The sequence below is a fragment of the Hyperolius riggenbachi genome, chromosome 3 (genome assembly GCF_040937935.1).
Source record: "Hyperolius riggenbachi isolate aHypRig1 chromosome 3, aHypRig1.pri, whole genome shotgun sequence".
NCBI classification, from domain to species: domain Eukaryota; kingdom Metazoa; phylum Chordata; class Amphibia; order Anura; family Hyperoliidae; genus Hyperolius; species Hyperolius riggenbachi.
In genome coordinates, this window is record NC_090648.1 from 380,954,388 (window position 1) to 380,969,029 (window position 14,642).

The 14,642-nt window shown below is 47.4% G+C and overlaps 1 protein-coding gene across 2 annotated transcripts in view; it reads right to left on the minus strand.

Annotated features, from left to right (window-relative positions):
• The window catches only part of HIPK2 (homeodomain interacting protein kinase 2), a 109,662-nt gene extending 107,732 nt beyond the window's left edge, over positions 1-1,930 (minus strand). Inside the window, exon 1 of one of the 2 annotated variants that reach the window (XM_068277342.1) lies at positions 1,464-1,930. The gene's annotated coding sequence lies outside the window, so the exon portion shown is untranslated. The remainder of the gene's footprint in view (positions 1-1,463) is intronic. The other variant, XM_068277341.1, reaches the window with a different exon arrangement.
• Positions 1,931-14,642: the final 12,712 nt, after the last annotated feature.

The window sequence follows — 14,642 nt, forward strand, 5'->3', positions numbered from 1 at the left end:
TTTTGTCCTAAAAGTTGCTGAACTCTGTGTCTCAAATCGTGAAAATTCCCCCAGCTTTGCAGACAGTTATGCAGACACACAACAAAGCCCGATCTATTCACAAACCCACAGATCTTGTCTTCCACATCCAATCTAGCATTCCCAAACAACAAACTAAGACAGCCTTTTTTGCCCAATCATAAACACGTCACATTATCAGTACAAAATTATTTATTTTTTTCCCTGCTCCTCAAAATAGACCCATAATCTATTTTAGCAGCCAGCTTCCAAATCCTCTTGTTGGCTGCTCTGACGCCATATAGCCAACAGAGGGCGCTGTTCCCGGCTGCTCTGTTTGCACATATCAGCAGTATGTACTGTAGAGCCACCCAGACACAAGGAAAAAAAAGAAGGCCTGTTGTTTTAACAATAAAAATAGAATGTGCGTTATTTCCCCGCAACATCGGATTCGGGGACCATGTTACTAACACAGGCAATCTGCACAAGAGATGACCCCACGATGAGCCACACATCGGGAGGATGAAACTGGCACCCTGATTCTTCGCATTCTACAGGGTGGGGGAGGGGATCTTTGCAGCAAAGGCTTGTTGAGCCCTGGCAGGCTAGGGGTTAAGCAAACTAACTTCAATCCGATTAAAGGTTACCATTGCAGAGTTTCAGCAGAATTCTATCCAAGCAAAATCTCAGCAGCAGTAAGCTTGTTCAACCCCAACACAAGGCCTGCAGGCTGCAACTTTACCTCAACACAGCTTCCATACAGCAGTTTGCACTGCTCAGGGTCACTGTATGCACTGCAAACACCATCCCCCACCAGAGACATTGATGGGTTAACATTTTCTTGCTACCCCTTCCCCCTTTGCAAATATCTTGCAGAGAAGGGGTGTTGCAGTGAGTTTAGAATAATATTTCTTGCAGATAGTAGAAACACAATAGCAATCCCTCCCCACCCATCCTTCCTGCAGTACCCAGAGAAGTCAGGCACAGTTCATTTATGTTAACCCTAAAACTGCCGCCCCCCCCCCCCCAAAAAAAGCAGATGATTAATATTAACCCCTGACAGCTCATGAGGCTTTGCAGGCAAGTGAAGATTGCAGAACTGAACGGAGACTTCCATATCAGATCACACCGTGCATAGACGACTGTAAACACATATTCTGGATTCAGCCCCTGTAAGTGTGAAATATATACACACTGGCTTATATATAAATACATATACACTGGCTTTACATACTGGTGTACAGGTTTGCACTTACAACCTAGCACTCCATACAGAGGGAGCCAGACAGCAATATTGCTATAATGCAATAGTACTAGTATATTTTAAACACTGTTGATACGTTGCACCCCTCCATATACACAGCAAGCCCAGGACAGGTCATCAGTCTCCAGGGTTGGGGGAAGGAGGGGGGTCGGGGATTTTAGGGTTGGGGGCAGGGAGTGTAATGGGAGCCCACCAGTCTTACCTCCACAGACAGGGGCCACCGGAGCAGATGAGCAGCTTCATGGCAGATGAGGGGTACATGGATCCTGGCTGCAGTCCTGGGAGGGGGTCACAGCTGGTTCCTGGGGGGCTGCTTTGCCATGCTGGGGGAGCACAGCTTAGGCACTTCTCAGGTTGGGGGATCCGTCGATCAGTCACACAGCAGCTCGTGCCAGCTGCACCCCGATATGCGGGGCATCTCTCTGCACCCTACATCCAGGGGGGTCACAGAAAGGCCTGATTGCAGTAAACTAGAGACGTCCCTGGTAGCCAATCTGCAGAGGAGAGGGCAGCTCTGCACCCCCTGTGCGCTCCCCCCTCTGCACCCCCATGCAGGGTCCCCCTGCACCCAGGCAGAAGGCAGCAGCTAAAAGTTGGATTTAGCAGAGAAAAGGCAGCAGAGGAGGAGGAGGGAGCAGCAGCTCTTGGAGTCTTTTCTTCTCTGCCTTCCTGAGCAATCAAACGCCCATCTCATGGATGACGTGAGGAGGGGGCTGGGCTGTCATAGTGCCCCCTCCTCTGTGTGGGGGATCTGTTTAACCAACACACTTCAATCAGTCATCAAGGGGGGGGGGGGGGGGGGGGGGGAATTACAGGATTATTACCCCTCCAGGTGGACAGGCGAGGTGCAGCATGCAGAGACATTACAATGTATCAATTCTCGTATGATTTCTCCTGCTATAATGTAGCAAATGCATGTAGCTATGGCATTATAATACTGGGCACAAATAGAGGCATGGCATCAAAATGCTGAGTACAGATAAAGGCAGGACATAATAATACTGGACTCTCAGATAAGAGCTGGGTATCAAAATGCCGGGTATAGAATATATATACATATATATATATATATATATATATATATATATATATATATGGATATATATATATATATTTTATTTAAGTATTTCTATAGCACCGACATATTACGCAGCGCTGTACAGAGTATATTGTCTTGTCACTAACTGTCCCTCAGAGGGGCTCACAACCTAGTCCCTACCATAGGCATATGTATGTATCGTGCAGTGTATGTATGGTCTAGGGCCAATTTTTTTTTGGGGGGGGGGAAGCCAATTAACTTATCTGTATGTTTTTGGGATGTTGGAGGAAACCGGAGTGCCTGGAGTAAACCCACGCAGACACCAGGAGAACATATAAACTCCTTGCAGATGTTTACCTGGCTGGGATTCGAACCAGGGACCCAGCACTTGCAATGGCGAGAGCGCTAACCACTATGCCACCGTGCTGCCCTCTCCCCTTTACTTCTTCTATATATATATACATACATATATTATTCATATTACTGGGAAGATTTATAGAAAGAGCACACATCTATTTATGGCATCATGATAGTGTGGACACAGATGTACAGGTACACACAGAATCGTAACAGGCACAAATAGGTAGGGCATTATAGTACGAAACACAGACAGAGGAAGAGCCTACTAGTAAAGAGCCTTCCATAAAAAAGGGCACAGAAATAGATGTAACATCATAATACTGGGCATCGATTTAAACAAGGCATTCTATCAGGGCTGGGACGACACAGAGGCAGGAGAGGCTCCGGCCTCTGAGCGGCAGGTCATCAGGTCAGGATGGGGCGCTTTCAAAGGCATTTCATTCCACAGGCAGTCCAGAAAAAAAATGTTTTTTTCCCGTCCTGAGAGACACAAGTAAGGGACGGGGAGAAAAAGCTCTCTGCACAGTGGTTCTAAAGCAGGGGTCTCAAACTCACGGCCCGCGGGCCATTTGCGGCCCTCGATACAATATTTTGTGGCCCTCGCCGGCAAAAGCTTCCTTATAGTTCGCTTCAGTGCTCCCAAGTAATCTGCCGCATCCCCGCCGCTAAACGAGGGCTGCAGAGCCCCCAAATCGCCCGGGGGGCAATCCGCCGGCATTTCCTGGAAGGGGCAGAGCTTTCAGCTTCAGCTCTGCCCCTCCTGACATCAATCGCCGCACGGATCGCCGCCTTGCCCCGTTCCTCTCTGTGAAGGAAGAGTGAGAGGGGCGGGCAGAGGCGGCGATGCGCCGCGATTGTGAAATTCCTTATGCGGCCCAGCCTCATCCTGACTTTGCCTCCTACGGCCCCCCAGGTAAATTGAGTTTGAGACCCCTGTTCTAAAGACTGCATCGGATAAGGAGTCGTACATAGTTTTGTAGTATAAGATTGGTAGACAGTTCCTAGTACACTAGTAAGGGCGCTCAGCTGGTCTGCAAGTTTGTTTCCTGGACCAAACATGGCGGCATACCTATGGGTATAGGCTCCGCCCCCGAACCCTGATAGGACAGCTCACTAATAAAACTTTAGAACCCACCCCCTCCAGCCATTCTTTTTTTCTGTCCTCGAACGGACATGTTCACTATTTGTTTTTCTTTTTTATTTGATATTTTTTTATTTTTTTCTTTCTTTCCCCTTAGGTATAACCTTAAAAGTACCTTTGTACTGCGGGTTCAGCCTCTCCCGCATATGTAGCTCAAAAGTCCTTAAATAGGACATAGGAGCACCCTCTCTCCCCACATATAGCTGGAGGCTCTCTCCTAGGAGTCACGCCGCCATTGCCGCCGCTACCTCCATTCACAAGCGCACATAGGGTGTATTGATGAAGGGAGGAAGCAGGAAGAGGAAATCTCGCGTCTCATGAGAGTTCGGACGGCAGCATCGATTGGCCGGGGAGGACGCATTCGGCGTCGTGACGTCACCCGGAAGCTAAAGGAGCGCTGGCGGACTCCAGTTGCCGGTATGTGCAGCGGTGGGTAGCGTTCTGTGCGCTGGGACCACTCGTTTGCAGCCAGGCATCTCGTATTGGTACGTGGAAGCAGGTGGACATTGGACGGGGAATCCTCCTCGGGAACCAGGTATGAGACGGCACCATGAGAATGCTAATGTATCCATGTCCTATGCAAGTTAGATGAAGATGGCAATATGCTTTGTGCATGCTAATATACCTATGCTTATTTCTCTTAAATAGAGATGGAAGCTAGTGGGCAAGTGGTGGAGATAGAGGAGGAGGTGATTAAAGACAGGTAAACAAGTTGCTAAAGGCAGCTTTCTCTGTTCTCCTCACCTAGGGTGTATTGGTTCCCCTGCACAGGGTTCCCCTGGTCTTTAAAAGAGTGCTGTTTTTCCGTCCAACTGGATTGGATATTTTTGAGTGGAACATATTTTGTTCTTATGTTTCCACAGTCCGGGGGAAGGAGGAAGTGCTCAGATTCAGGAGCAGCGGTCCTCTTCTATCAAATCAAATGCCCGCCCAAGATCAAAGGAGAGAAGGGATAAGTCGGCATCTAAGAGGAGAGACTCATACGAGAGAGGAGACAAGTCTGCATCTCGGAGGAGATCCTCAAGGGATTATCATGATAGAAGTCGATCCCGTAGCAGGAGTCCCAGGAGGCGTTATGGGGAGTCAAAGAGACGATCTCCCAGACGTCAGTCTAGAAGGTCCAGGTCCAGATCTACACACAGACAGGACAAGAGGAGACGTTCACCGTCTTATTATGCATATAAACATGATCCTCAGAGGGACTATTATGGTTATTGGTCCCAAAGAGGGCCTCGCAGGGTATGGACTATGTCTCCTGAGTCGGACGGAGTTACTCCGTTTCAAAGGCCTGGGCAAACTGAATGTTGGTCGTGTACAAAACCAGCATTACCAGATAAGAAGGTCTGTGAGGCATGTTTTCTGGAACTAGGCCGGGAAAAGGAGTCTGATAACCAGCAAGTGCTAGCTTTTATCCAGCAGGCGGTTCAGGAAACCTTTCAGAATATGGCCTCTCAGCTTCCAGGTTCTTCTGCAGCTGCTCAGGTTCCGGCAGCCGATGTAACTCGCCAGGCAGATGCACCTCCTATTGGCTTTGATTTCTCTCTTGTTCCAGCATTTCTTACAGCCATAAAATCGGCGATAGACTGGCAGGACGAAGACGGCGCTTCGCAAGAACCGGATAAATATTATTCGCACTTGGATCAGAAGCCGCAAGTTTTCCCTTTAATGAAGGTCATAAAAGATGTGGTATTAAACGAGTGGAGCAAGGTGGAGCAGAAACCTTCCTTAAACAATAGGTTTTCAAAGCTGTATCCGTTGGGGCAGGAAGACTTGAAATTATTCGATTCAGCTCCCATGGTAGATGCGTCTGTTGCACACCTAGCGAAGCATGTGACTCTGCCATTAGAGAACGCCATAGCCTTCAAGGATCCACTAGAGAGAAAGATGGACGTAGACATCAAGAAAGCCTTCCTGGCAGCAGGAGCAGCCTGTAGGCCTGCGGTGGCGTTGACATCTCTAGCGAAAGCCACGAAAGTGTGGGTAGAGAACATTCAGACGGCCCTGAACAACGGCACAGACAAACAGGAGATAATTAAAGCCCTAGACAAGTTAAAGTTATCTGGAGACTTTATGGGAGAGGCTGCTATTGATGTTATTAGATCATCTGCTAGAGCAATGCTGTGGAGCATAACTACTAAGAGAGCTTTATGGTTGAAACCATGGGCAGCTGATCCAGCGTCTAAATCAAATTGGTGCAAGATTCCATTTGATGGAACTCATCTCTTTGGACCTCAGATGGACTCGGCTATTTCCAAGGTGACAGGGGGAAAATCGGGTCTAATCCCACAGGATAAAAGACAAAGACCTAGACAACTGTCTTCTAGAAGAAGCTTTTCTAACAGATACCAACAAGCAAGATCTTATAAGCCAGGGAGGCAGTTTGGAAGGAACTGGAAGGGTACCCAGTCTTCCTTCCTGAAGGGGAACAAGTCCAAGGTCTCTTCCGATTCCCAGCAAGGCCAGAAGCGGTTTTGATGGGACGCCCACTCAGGATCATCCAGTGGGGGCCAGGCTTCAGCTCTTCTGGAGGTCTTGGGTGGAAAATATCAAGGACCCTTGGGTAATAAGGACACTAAGGAGGGGACACTTCTGGAAAGTCAGCAGAAATCCTCCACAGAACAGGTTTGTGACCACAAGAATGCCTCCAGGAAGAAACAAGTCGTCTTCTCTAATGGAGTATGTTTAGTCTCTGAGGAAGGAGCAGGCAATTATTCCAGTTCCAAGCAGGGAACGCTTCGCTGGAATTTACTCACCTCTTTTTCTGGTTCCAAAGGCGTCAGGAGGATGGAGGCCAGTCCTAGACTTAACATTTCTGAACAATTATATAAAGACCAGGCACTTCAAAATGGAATCTCTCCAGTCTATTATACCAATGGTGGCCATAGGCGACTGGATGTCCACTATAGACCTCTCAGATGCCTACCTGCACATACCTATAAGAGAAGATTACCAAAGGTTCCTCAGATTCTGTGTAAAAGGAAAACATTACCAGTTCAGATGTCTGCCTTTCGGGTTGTCAACAGCTCCAAGGACCTTCACAAAGGTTCTCCTACCCGCAATAGCATGGATGAGAATCCAGGGCTTACAAGTATACCACTATCTGGACGATATCCTGTTGTTACACCAGAACAAGGAGAGATTGGTTCTACATCAGAAGCGGCTGTTGGAATTCCTACAATACCTAGGATGGGTAATCAACTTCAGGAAAAGTCAGATCATACCCTCGCAGGACATGGTATTTCTGGGGGCAAGATTCCTAACCCTCAGGAACCAAGTGTGTCTGCCAGACCAGAAACTGTCATTGATACAACAGAAGGTATATAGAGCATTGTCAGCATCCCACCTGTCGGCAAGAGAATGCTTGAGTCTGTTGGGAACACTATCCTCCACGATTCCAATGGTAAAGTGGGCTCATTGGCATTTGAGGGAGTTCCAGTGCTTCTTTCTGAAAAGTTGGAACAAGGTGTCTCTTCTCCAGCAGTTCAGGTTGCCATCGCAGGTAAAGATGTCACTTCTGTGGTGGACCAGAAAAGTGAATCTGAGAAACAGTCTTCAGATACAGCCGGAAGTTCCAGTAGTGGTCACGACCGATGCAAGTTTAGACGGTTGGGGAGCCCATTTTGGAGAATTCCAGTGTCAGAACAGATGGGATTCAAGACAAATAGGGGTACCTTCCAATCTCCTGGAACTCAGAGCGGCTTTCCTGGCGTTAAAAGCCTTTCGGCACCTGATCTACCGAAAATCGGTGTTATTGCAAATAGACAATATAACGGCAGTAGCGCACATCAGAAGGCAGGGGGAACAAGAAGTTTTTCCCTGCTGAGGGAAACGGAGCGTCTGATGGTATGGGCACAGAAAAATCTGGCCAACTTGTCTGCATCTTATCTTCCAGGGGAGAAGAATGTCTTAGCGGATCGCCTAAGCAGACGTTTCGTGGACCCCCACGAATGGTCTTTGAACAAGAAGGTGTTCCTTCAGATAACCAAGAAGTGGGGCGAGCCTCAAATAGACCTATGGGCATCGTTTCAGAACAGGAAAGTGGAGAAGTTCTTCTCACGCCGGCATCATGCAGCTGCAGTGAGAATAGATTGTCTGGTTCAAAGCTGGAACTTCACCCTGGGTTACAGTGCTGGTCGTAATGGAAAAAGCTACGCTTACGGATCATTACGCGTAATTTTACGCTATTACGCATTACGAAATTACGCTTACGGCATAGACATTCAATTTCGGTACATGTCTGTAATTACGCATTGCCCTTACGCAATTACGCGTAAGAATACCGTAATTCAGGTTGTTACGTTATAGGCTTACGCGTCATGCTGCCAAGCGGAAAAGTTGACGCATGGATCAATGTTAGGTAGCCGCCGACTTTAAGGGTTAATAGCAAAGCCCCCTTAAGTGCTAAGAGCCTCAAATTTGGAGAATATATTAAGGAGATCAGAAGGAATAAGAGGAAAAATTTTTTTTTCAAAAAGACCTTATAGTTTTTGAGAAAATCGATGTTAAAGTTTCAAAGGAAAAATATATACATTTAAAAACCCGCCGACTTTAACGGTTAATAGCAAAGCCTGCTTAAAATTTAGAAACACCAAATTTACAGGGTATATTAAGGGGATCAGTGGGAATAAGAGGGAAATTTTTTTTTTCAAAAACACCTTATAGTTTTTGAGAAAATCGATTTTTAAGTTTCAAGGGCAAAAATGTCTTTTAAATGCGGAAAATTTTTTTTTGCACAGGTAACAATAGTGTTTTATTTTCATAGATTCCCCCAAGTGGGAAGAGTTTTACTTACTTCGTTCTGAGTGTGGGAAATATTTAAAAAAAAACGACGTGGGGTCCCCCCTCCCAGACCTCTTTAACCCCTTGTCCCCCATGCAGACTGGGATAGCCAGAATGCGGAGCACCGGCCGCGTGGGGCTCCGCACCCTGACTATACCAGTCCGCATGGTCCATGGATTGGGGGGTCTCGGAAGGGGAGGGGCAGCCAAGCTTTCCCCTCCCCCACCGAGCCATTGTCCAATCCAAGGACAAGGGGCTCTTCTCCACCTCCGATGGGCGGTGGAGGTGGAGGCCGCGATTTCCTGGGGGGGAGGTTCATGGTGGCATCTGGGAGTCCCCTTTAAAAAGGGGTCCCCCAGATGCCCACCCCCCCTCCCAGGAGAAATGAGTATAGAGGTACTTGTACCCCTTACCCATTTCCTTTAAGAGTTAAAAGTAAATAAACACACAAACACATAGAAAAAGTATTTTAATTGAACAAAAAACATAACCACGAAAAAAGTCCTTTAATATTCTTAATTAACCATTAATACTTACCTGTCCCTTTAAAAGCCAGTTCCCACGCAATATCCTCGGAAATATACTAATCAGTTACAATGTAACAAAGTTATTACAATGTAACAACTTTGTTACTTTGTAACACCACCGCACCCGACGTCACTCGCCGCCACCGCCGCACCCGCACGCACCCGACAGAGCTCTGAGCTATATAGCTCAGAGCTCTCTAAGCATCTTTGTATTTGGGCTCCAAGGAGCCCCATTGGTCCTTAGCAGACCAATGGGGTTCCTTTAAATCAGAAGGAACCCCATTGGTCTGCTAAGGACCAATGGGGCTCCTTGGAGCCCAAATACAAAGATGCTAAGAGAGCTCTGAGCTATATAGCTCAGAGCTCTGTCGGGTCCGTGCGGGACGCTAAGTCCCCGCCGCCTCCCGCTGTCAGCCCCGCCCACATCTGTCACCCACATGTCACCCACATGTGGGTGACATGTGGGTGACATGTGGGAGAGGCGGGGTGGACAGCGGGAGGCGGCGGGGACTTAGCGTCTAGCGCTAAGTCCCCGCCGCCTCCCGCTGTCAGTCCCGCCCACATCTGTCACCCACATGTCACCCACATGTGGGTGACATGTGGGTGACATGTGGGAGAGGCGGGGTGGACAGCGGGAGGCGGCGGGGACTTAGCGTCCCGCACGGACCCGACAGAGCTCTGAGCTATATAGCTCAGAGCTCTCTTAGCATCTTTGTATTTGGGCTCCAAGGAGCCCCATTGGTCCTTAGCAGACCAATGGGGTTCCTTCTGATTTAAAGGAACCCCATTGGTCTGCTAAGGACCAATGGGGCTCCTTGGAGCCCAAATACAAAGATGCTTAGAGAGCTCTGAGCTATTTAGCTCAGAGCTCTGTCGGGTGCGTGCGGGTGCGGCGGTGGCGGCGAGTGACGTCGGGTGCGGTGGTGTTACAAAGTAACAAAGTTGTTACATTGTAATAACTTTGTTACATTGTAACTGATTAGTATATTTCGGAGGATATTGCGTGGGAACTGGCTTTTAAAGGGACAGGTAAGTATTAATGGTTAATTAAGAATATTAAAGGACTTTTTTCGTGGTTATGTTTTTTGTTCAATTAAAATACTTTTTCTATGTGTTTGTGTGTTTATTTACTTTTAACTCTTAAAGGAAATGGGTAAGGGGTACAAGTACCTCTATACTCATTTCTCCTGGGAGGGGGGGGGTGGGCATCTGGGGGACCCATTTTTAAAGGGGACTCCCAGATGCCACCATGAACCTCCCCCCCAGGAAATCGCGGCCTCCACCTCCACCGCCCATCGGAGGTGGAGAAGAGCCCCTTGTCCTTGGATTGGACAAGGGCTCGGAGGGGGAGGGGAAAGCTTGGCTGCCCCTCCCCTTCCGAGACCCCCCAATCCATGGACCATGCGGGCTGGTATAGTCAGGGTGCGGAGCCCCACGCGGCCGGTGCTCCGCATTCTGGCTATCCCAGTCTGCATGGGGGACAAGGGGTTAAAGAGGTCTGGGAGGGGGGACCCCACGTCGTTTTTTTTTTAATATTTCCCACACTCAGAACGAAGTAAGTAAAACTCTTCCCACTTGGGGGAATCTATGAAAATAAAACACTATTGTTACCTGTGCAAAAAAAACTGACATTTTCCGCATTTAAAAGACATTTTTGCCCTTGAAACTTAAAAATCGATTTTCTCAAAAACTATAAGGTCTTTTTGAAAAAAAATTTTTTCCTCTTATTCCCACTGATCCCCTTAATATACCCTGTAAATTTGGTGTTTCTAAATTTTAAGCAGGCTTTGCTATTAACCGTTAAAGTCGGCGGGTTTTTAAATGTATATATTTTTCCTTTGAAACTTTAACATCGATTTTCTCAAAAACTATAAGGTCTTTTTGAAAAAAAAAATTTTCCTCTTATTCCTTCTGATCTCCTTAATATATTCTCCAAATTTGAGGCTCTTAGCACTTAAGGGGGCTTTGCTATTAACCCTTAAAGTCGGCGGCTTTTTTATATTATACGGGAGCGTAATATTGCGCGATTACGGCAGACTGTGTAATTTCAATGGGAGTTTACTGTCTTACGCGTAATTTGTTACGCGTAAAACGTAACCCACGGTCTACGCGTAATTAATTACGCGTAATACCGTAACCTTACACGTAACGCTTACGGTGCATTTGTAGTGAATTACGATGCGTAATTACGCTAATGCGTAATTTCGGCCCAGCACTGCTGGGTTATGCATTTCCACCTTTTCCCCTAATTCCCAGGTTTCTCCAGAGGCTTTACAAGGAATCTTGCATGATCATCGCTATTCTGCCATACTGGCCGAGGAGACCATGGTTTGCCCTGGCGGTATTGATGAGTGTGGAGGAACCGATGGCACTACCAACATCTCACAACCTCTTATCACAGGGAAATCTACTCCATCCGGGAGTAGACAAGCTGAGTTTAACAGCATGGAAGCTGAAAGGCAAAGGTATTTAGACTTAGGCTGCTCTAGTGAGTGATAAGGTCCGTACACACGCCGGACTTTAGGCAACGACGGGTCCGTCGTTGCCTCCCGCTGGGTGGGCGTGCCAGCGACAGTCCGGCGTGTGTACGCTCTGTCGTCAGACTGATACGGCTGTTTCTGAGCGATCCGCCCGGCGGATCGCTCAGAAACAGCCGTATCAGTCTGACGACAGAGCGTACACACGCCGGACTGTCGCTGGCACGCCCACCCAGCGGGAGGCAACGACGGACCCGTCGTTGCCTAAAGTCCGGCGTGTGTACGGACCTTTAGACACACTCTTGAAGGCAAGGAAGGCTTCAACCAACTCGACCTATTATAGGATCTGGGAAAGATTTGCAGCATTTGCCTTTGAAAAAGGATTTAGCGTTTTATCTCCAGAAGTGCAGCACATATTAGACTTCCTGCCATCAGGAGTGGAAAAGGGATTAAGTGTATCAGCTTTAAAAGTCCAGGTGTCAGCACTATCAGCTCTGACAGGAAATCGTTGGGCAACGCCTTCTTTGGTGATACAGTTCATTCAGGCAGTATTCAAAATGAGGCCCCCAAGGAAGCCGTTCTTCCCCAAATGGAAACTGTCTTTAGTGCTGGAGGTTCTTTCATCACCTCCGTTTTATCCGTTGGAGAATGTCTCTTTGGAAAACCTGCTATTAAAAACAGTCTTCCTGACAGCAATAGCTTCTGGAAAGAGGGTCTCAGATCTACAAGCTTTGGGCTGTTCAAGCAACTTATTTGAGTTTTTCCCAGACAGAGTGATCATTAGACCTGTGCTGCAGTTTGTTCCAAAAGTGTCTTCCTCATTTCATGTCAATCAAGAGTTGGTCTTGCCTAATTTCCTTTCGGAAGGAATATGTCACCCTCTGGACGTAGGTCAATCTATCAGGACCTTCCTGAATTCCGGAATTCAGATCGCCTGTTTATAAATTATCAGGGTCCTAGGAAAGGTAGAGAAGTATCGGCAAGAACCATTTCCTCCTGGTTGGTTAAGATCATTAAAAAATGTTATACCTTGAAGGGTTTACCAGTGCCTACTGAAATACATGCACATTCGACCAGGGGCATGTCAGCCTCCTGGGCGTGTTTTTCTAAAGTGTCTGTTGAATCGATTTGTAAAGCGGCCAGTTGGTCATCTGTACATACTTTCATAAATCATTATCATGTGGATCCTGCTTCTTTAACTCCAGTTGATTTTGGGAGAGCAGTTCTTGCAGTGTAAATAAATTTTGTATTTTGCAGAAGTCTCTCCCTCTTGTGTGATTTGTTATATCCCATAGGTATGCCGCCATGTTTGGTCCAGGAAATCGGAAAATTGTATACTTACCTTCCGTAATTTTCCTTTCCTGGATCAAACGATGGCGGCATACGAATCCCTCCCTCTTGTCCATTCGAGGACTGATTTTCACCAGAATGGCTTGAGGGGGTGGGTTCTAAAGTTTTATTAGTGAGCTGTCCTATCAGGGTTCGGGGGCGGAGCCTATACCCATAGGTATGCCGCCATCGTTTGATCCAGGAAAGGAAAATTACGGAAGGTAAGTATACAATTTTCCGATTTTTTTTAACTTCACTGACTTCTGTCAATGACATCATCCAGCTGCTGCCCCAGGAAGCCGCCCAGTCATGCATGGCTGGCTGATGGAGAATGGAATTCTAAGGGGAAGGAGAAAGGTATGTGTGGTGTGTGTGTATGTGAGAGAGAGCATCCCTGCGCCCTGTCCTCCATCCTGAACCTGTACTCTGGAAGTAAGGGAGACTGTAGGCTGTAAAGCCATTCAGCCTTCTGTACTTCTCCCTACTCCCTTCACTCCCAGTACTGATAAGGACCTGGACTTACAGAAATGACACAGCACAGGGTCCTAATGCTGCCATGCTAGAGTAAAAGTAGCCATACATCTAGCGATGATAGTTGATAGGAAGATTCCACCAAGAGACAAATCTCTCTTTGATCGAATCTGATAAGAGAGAGATCTGTCAGCTGCCCATACATTGCAGGATGATTCCCAATCGACTTCAGCATGAAACCTCTCCTGAATTGGCCAAGTCCCCTGCATCTGCTGCATCCACCACCACCCCCTAGTGTATAAATGTGCCCCCCATGTGTGCATTTATACATAACCTGTCCTGTGTTGCCCCCCGCGCGGTGCCCATCCATCTTCCACTTCCCGCTCCTCCATTTGCGCTTCAAATGCCGCTGGCATTTAGCGTGCCTGACATCACACATGCGCCACACACTATATGCTGGTGGCATGTGAGCCACAAATGGAACAGAAAGAAGCTGAAAATGGATGGGCACCGTCAGGGCCGGGCAGAGGCAGAGGCTGAAGAGGCTCCAGCCTCAGGGCGCAGTGTAGGAGGGGGCGCACAATTCATTCAGCTGTCATTCCCAATTGTTTTTGAAGCACAAAGAAATAAGAAAAGGGCATACATAGCAGTGACTGCAAGCCAGATAACTAGAGATTAAGGTGTTGGGGGGGGGGGGGGCGCCTCTTAGTCTAATAGCAATTAGTGTGTGACGGCTGGGGTGGGAGGGATGGAGGGGCGCACTTTGCTGTCTCAGCCTTGGGTGCTGAAGGACCTTGCCCCAGCTCTGGGCACCGTGTGGTAAACCACACAGAACAGGTAATATATAAATGCACACATGGGGGCACATTTATACACTTAGGGGAACAGTGCCAGGGTTTTGTCGCGTTCATCACTCACACCACTTTACAAAGTACATAGTCATGTTACTGACTGTCCTCTTATGGGTTCACTGTCTAATCTCTGCCATAGTCATAGTCTAATCTCCTACAATATTATTATTGTATATTTATATAGCACTGCCATCTTTTGCAGCACTTTACAGAGTACATAGTCATGTCACTGACTGTCCTCAGAGGAGCTCACAATCTAATCTCTGCCATAGTCATAATCTAATCTCGTACCATATTATTATTGTGTGTTTATATAGGACTGACATCTTCTGAAGCACAGAGTATATAGTCATGTCACTGACTGTCCTCAGAGGAGCTCACACTCTAATCCTACCATAGTCCTAGTC